Raw genomic sequence first — 6,306 nt, forward strand, 5'->3', positions numbered from 1 at the left:
AGAAAAAAAGTAAAAAACACATTATTTCATGAGAAAATCTATAGTATCCTAAACTCAGTTTCCTTGGATTCATAATATATTTATGGGGGATGAATGTCAATACTTAAGTTAAGAATTTGAAATATAAAACAACTTTTATTTATTTATATTTATGATAACCTGAGTTATCACTGTATTTCCCCTATTGCAATTATTATATAACTATATTTATATTATTAATTTTGTTTTTAACCTCAATTAATACATTTTTTAAAAAAAAAAAAAAGAAAACGAATTTTAAGATATGTTATTTGGCTTATTTTAAAAATAATGTGTTTTTTTTACGATGATATACAACAAAAGGTAAAAGTCACCTACCTACTCTCGATAGCTTTTGTTTTTCCAGTACGATCGGAAAGCATTAACACTTAAATGAGATTCAGAAATAAATATATATTAGTACATTTTATTTGTTCTAAACAAATAAAACATTTTAAAATCGATACATATTTCAAATGTTTTAAATACAAAAGGTTTTTTTCATGATAAAATCATTGTTTTTTAAAAAAATATTTGCCTTTTATCTATATAAATTGTTGGTATACTATATTTATGTTTATATCCAAAGAATTTATCTGGAATTACTGTAAATAAATATATTATGATTTAATATATTTAACGTTAATATGAAGTGTCGATATTTTATTTTAAATACATTACATTTGTAACTGATGTTTACGTAAAGGCTATTATGTTAAGAAATATCATATGTAATTGTTGATTGGATATTATTATTATTTGTGATAAGATTACAAATGTTTAAAATAAATATAAATCGGTAGATGCAGCGTTTTAAAATTATCAATTAATAATTTGTAAAAGAATGAATGATTTTTATTGGAATAATCTGTATAACCATTGTTTAGATTATTTAATATTTCATTAACTATAAGGAATTAATAACTAGAATAAACTAATGAATTTGATTTTCATTGTTTAAACTGTTTAAAGAGCTATATGCACACATATATTATATTATATAGAACTCCAAGAATATTTTGCACAACGGGATACACTATACGACTTTACTTTTGTAAAGGCGAAGTTACGTCTTCTCTTTTTTATTGGTAAAGTTTGTAATGGAATGAGATCTTAGAATGAAAAATTATTCACAAGAAAAGAACTTATTTAATTTATATGAAAGTACCTTACTTAGTTGTTAAAATTTGCAGACTTTTTAATGTGAGAAAACTGCATAAATTTACATTTTAAATTGTGAAATGATAATTCGTTTAACTCCGTTGGTCTTAGAAAACTATTCGCCATCAATCTGTAATTCAATTATTGTGTACTACTTTGTTCTTACTTAGTTAATGTATATATAATTAATTTTCCAATATATAGATATTTTATGATTAACTTTTGAGGAATGGTGAAATACCACGGTACTAAATATTTGTTTCAAATAAGAAAAACATGTTTTTATGCTACTCACTTGTTAATATAATATTGTATATTTTTCAAATAAATAATTGTAATACAAACAAATACTTCGGCGTAATATATATTGACATAAATTTGTGGTCTTGATAAATAATTTGAGAAAACGTACGTTTTATTTATAATTTAAATTTATTTTTATTTCACTAAATGATTTCGATAATCTGCATGTGATTATTGTGTCACATGGTAAGAGTGCAGTAGGGTTATTGCATATTAAATACTTATATTGAGATTTGTGTTTGATAGGGATAGGGGTGGTTTCTTTTCTCAGGTCGATGGTTTCACCTGAAAATCATAGCTACTCTATCCACTCGTCTATGATATTTCTTTTGAATAATATTTTTGAATGATACTTTTCAATGTCTCAGCTTGTTACCAAATTTTGGAAATACATTTTATAAATATTCTATTTTCATTGTTATTTTTTATATTTCACCAAAAAAAATATATAAAAAAAATGATTTTAATAAAATAAAATAATAATTCTTCTTCTGAGCAAATGGTATTATTTAGATTTTGAATAGTAACAAATAAGTTGGAAATTAGTTCTTGGATTTTGAAAGACTCATTTTTCCAACAAAGAAGTGTACTATAATTATTAATCGTCTTATGTATAAGACGATGTATAAACATAAATGGTTATGAACATTTATTTGTCAGCTATTTATTTTAAACTATAATAAATTCACTGGAACTACCAAACTCGGTGTTTTTTCAGTCGTTATACTATATACCTTAAATATAACTGTTGTATAACTGTTTTAACGAATAATGCATAATGTATTTTTTGAATTTTATATATGCAAATTTTATACCGTCAACATATATAAATATTTAGTATTAAAGTTATACGGGATAAAAAAAAAGTGAATAGATAGAACTTAATATAGTCTTAGACTAGGTTTGTTTTAGAATTTTTGCAAATTGACAATGCTATATATTGGTTTTATAGTTATTTATTTTTTGACGATATTTTTATAAATGGTAAATAATAGTGATTTCCGGTGTTTCAGAGAAAATGTTTGAGAGTCGGAAAAAATTTGTTTTTAATTTTTTTTTTTTAAATTTATTTATAAGTAGTATATACAAGTTTTCATTCCGCTAGTTTATAGCCAGTTTAAGTGTATAAAATATCTTCTTAAATACAGCTAGCATGGGTCAAAATTAGATATGTGTCTTTTATAGGCATCTTCGTCATAATTAAATTGAGTATTTCAAATATTCGAGTTTCGTTAAAATAATTTGCATCCATCTGCAGAGATACTTAGTTGATCGTTTTTTTGTTTAATCATGTTTCCTAAATAATTATAATACTTAGTCAGACATCATTATCTGTATAATATTTTTAAAGCAGCTGTAATTTAGTTTGTCGTCGATTAAACGATTAATTTTATATAATATTTAGATAGCGTTCATAAAAATGTTGCGATTGTTTACCATACACACCAAATTAAGATATTCGGTCGACAAACAGTTCTGAATATAATACGGCCAACCCGTTCGATGGTTATCAAATAGTTTTCTCTGCCTAAGACCGTCGTCCTAATATTGTAACTCATCGCTGTGCAGCGTTGTATTTCGACCATCAAACTGTTGAAATGTTTCATTACAACAAATTCACTGGCACAAAGGCTACACGCGAACCCTTTGGCCCCTGGAATTTATTTATATTCATCCCTCTGGGTGAACCGTGTATTCTCGCTCAGTATTTATTATCATTTTTTTTTCTCAATCTACAGTGCACGTGTGCGACATTGTGTTGGCACAGCGCGATGACGTAAACGCACGAGCGTGAACACCTATGGATTGTCGTCAGGCGTTAAACCGTATTACGTTTTTGAGCGTTGCACACACCACGTCAAACCGTATGCGTCGCTTGGCCGAGTGATAATAGTAATATTTATGACGCTATGCGTGTGCACGTACCTCGCCCACCACAAGGCACTCTCATCGTTTGTCATACCAGTCGTGTACACATGTATATGTGAACGGATTCATATGTTACGAAAGAATAATCAACGAAGTGGCTACATGGTGCTGTTAGTCGACTACTTTAAAACAATCGTTACCCGTGCGTACGGTTTGCGTTCGGCTTTTTCCCAAATCCGTATGTATTGTTATTATTATAGAATAATAACAATACATATTTCATAATTTATAATACACGTAACGCGAACGATTGTCGTTAGAATTCCGTACTGATGGACGTGCACTGAATGATGTTTGATTTTTAAAACCCCCGAAGTGTTTCGTCGATGATTGAACCGTGCACTCTAATTGTGCATGTTCGATTACGAGCGAAATGTTTGGTTTTTATTTTTTTTATTTTTCCTCGTAACCGATTGTGTGATTCTACGATATTTTAATTAATGATATAACTGTCGTCGGATGTTCCTAACGACTTTTGACACTCCGTCACAATCGAGCATCGAGTTGTGTTGTAAACCGAAAACAGTAGTCAGTCAACCCGCAAAAGTTGATCGGGTGAAATTCAATTTAGTTTTTTCTCTCCCTGTGTGTAGATTGAAGCTTAAAAAATATCACACTTCTACACCTCTCGTGCAAAACGTCTGTATGATATAATATTACGCGTTTACTTGTCCGGTTTCGAATTTAAATCATAAAAAGAGTCTTGTCTAGCCACGAGAAATGTGAGAGCAGGAAAACTGATGATTGATGTTTATGACCAAAATTTCATTAAAATATGCATTTAAAAATTTAAAAATATTCAAATATATACCTTTAAATATATAAAATATACTTATTTTCAATAAATATATGCAAAAAAATATACGCAAAAAAGGTGTTAATATTAATTCAAAATAAATTATTATCACTGTAAAATATATACTAAATAGTATATCTATGTTTAACAATTACAAAATAATAGAACAATAGTAATTCAGAACAATTTTTGTTTTGTAAATTATTTACAAAAAACTTCATTGCAAAATACATTATAAAAGTAATATTCTATAAATATAAATATATGAACTAAAATACATGTTACGTAGGTTGAACAATTTCAATATCAAGATTACACTGTATAACAATGATTTTGGATATATTTTCAAATTTGAAAGATCTTCGACGATCTGACGATTTGTTTTTGAAAACTGAAAAAGACCACTCCACGTCTACAGAGTTGACCGGCGTGTACTTTAATTTAATGATGTCGACAGTTTCTATAGCTTCAGGAAGTCCACTAAACGAATTTGTTTTGATATTTATTATTTTAGAAATTTTTAATAATACTTTATATCCAGAATTTTTGTCCAAAAATTTTTGAAATATTTAATCACCAACAAAAATATAAACTTATCGAAATTGTAGATAAAACCCACCGTGCAAAGTGTACTGCAAGCAGCTAATCTAAACTGTTATACTTACCTGTACAAATACTATTGGTCTATTATCGATAAACGATAAAATAATGATCGTCGACAGGCGATTATGACGTTCGTGTATACATAGTGACATAATATATGAGTTATTTTCCAATGTACTATAGCCGTCCGTATAAAGTGTTATATTTATATTATATTCAATTTATTATAAATATGTCACTAAATCTAAAAATGATCAATATATGCATTTCTATGCTGAAAAATGTCAAATATGCAAAAATATGCAAAAAAAAAAAAAATTGCCTGTTTATAGTATAGACTTCTTGGATTAAATTTATATCTTACCCTGGTGTAATTCTGTATGCGCGAAAAAAATATGCTGTCATAAACATCCGAGCTCTACTGATGACCAATCGGAAAACCCTACTGAGTACGCGTTTCGCGGGCCAGCCTTATGAAGTTAATGTGGCAAACGTGCGTCCAATACTACTACATAGTTGCCACGGTAGTCGAAACAAGCTCACCCGAACGTCGATAACTACGTATACGTTATACTTAAACTGTGTACTATATTTATGAGATAAAACATTGAAACTATTTTCGTTTGGCAGACCAATGGAGTAGTGGTTAGGTCGGTTCGTAGTGCTATGCCTTGGCACTATTATAAGTGAGCGTGTACGGAATAGTGATGAGTATTTAACCATGATGAATACAATTTATATAAATGTTTTTTTTTTCTCACTGGTACAGTATACCAATTTTCATTACGTACATCGAGTGAGATGAATTAATGTGAATTTTGCACAATATCGTATAGGTATTCTACGCAGTTATAATTTATCAAATGTTATCAAACAAACAAATAAAATCGAATTTCAAGTCAATCAAATGGCAAATGTTAATGTTTTCCGTTATAAAACGATAAAAAAGTGTCGATTTCGTTTCGGATTGTATTAGAAAGTCGTGAAAAAAAAATTGATACAATGATTGATAGTGCTGTTGATTTAATAAAACTTTTTTTTTATTAACATAAATCTATCGCTTTATAGATTTAATGTGATTATTTGATTAACTACGTTGCTTATTATAATAAACTTATTTCATTTACACTTATAAGCACATAATATGAATCTGTTGAAAGATATTTAGTGTAATATTTATATACAAAAATGACTAAGAAATTCTGGATATATCTATTCCAACGAAAATGTTGTTCGTGTTGAATACAAGTAAATAAATCAAGCGTGGATTTCAAAACAGGATTGCAGAGTGATGTATTTTTCCCCATAATTTTCGAATGATATTTTTTCTTTTGATTTATTTTACATTATTGTTTCATGTTGCTTTGTAAATCACTCTTGAAAAAAAAAATATATTTAAATATACAGAAATCACACGTAATGCGTTGACTGACCGGTATTTATTTTTAATTTTTTTTTTTTTTTGTTATCTTGTCCTTACAGCGCTGAGAGGCTTT

The 6,306-nt window shown here is 27.9% G+C and overlaps 1 protein-coding gene across 1 annotated transcript in view; it reads left to right on the forward strand.

Moving 5' to 3' along the window:
• Window positions 1-6,306, forward strand: part of LOC112692919 (neurexin-1) — a gene marked incomplete in the record, with an annotated part of 248,142 nt that overhangs the window by 23,929 nt on the left and 217,907 nt on the right.

This window comes from Sipha flava, unplaced genomic scaffold (assembly GCF_003268045.1).
Source record: "Sipha flava isolate LNK unplaced genomic scaffold, YSA_version1 79_pilon_pilon, whole genome shotgun sequence".
In the NCBI taxonomy this organism is placed as follows: Eukaryota; Metazoa; Arthropoda; class Insecta; order Hemiptera; family Aphididae; genus Sipha; species Sipha flava.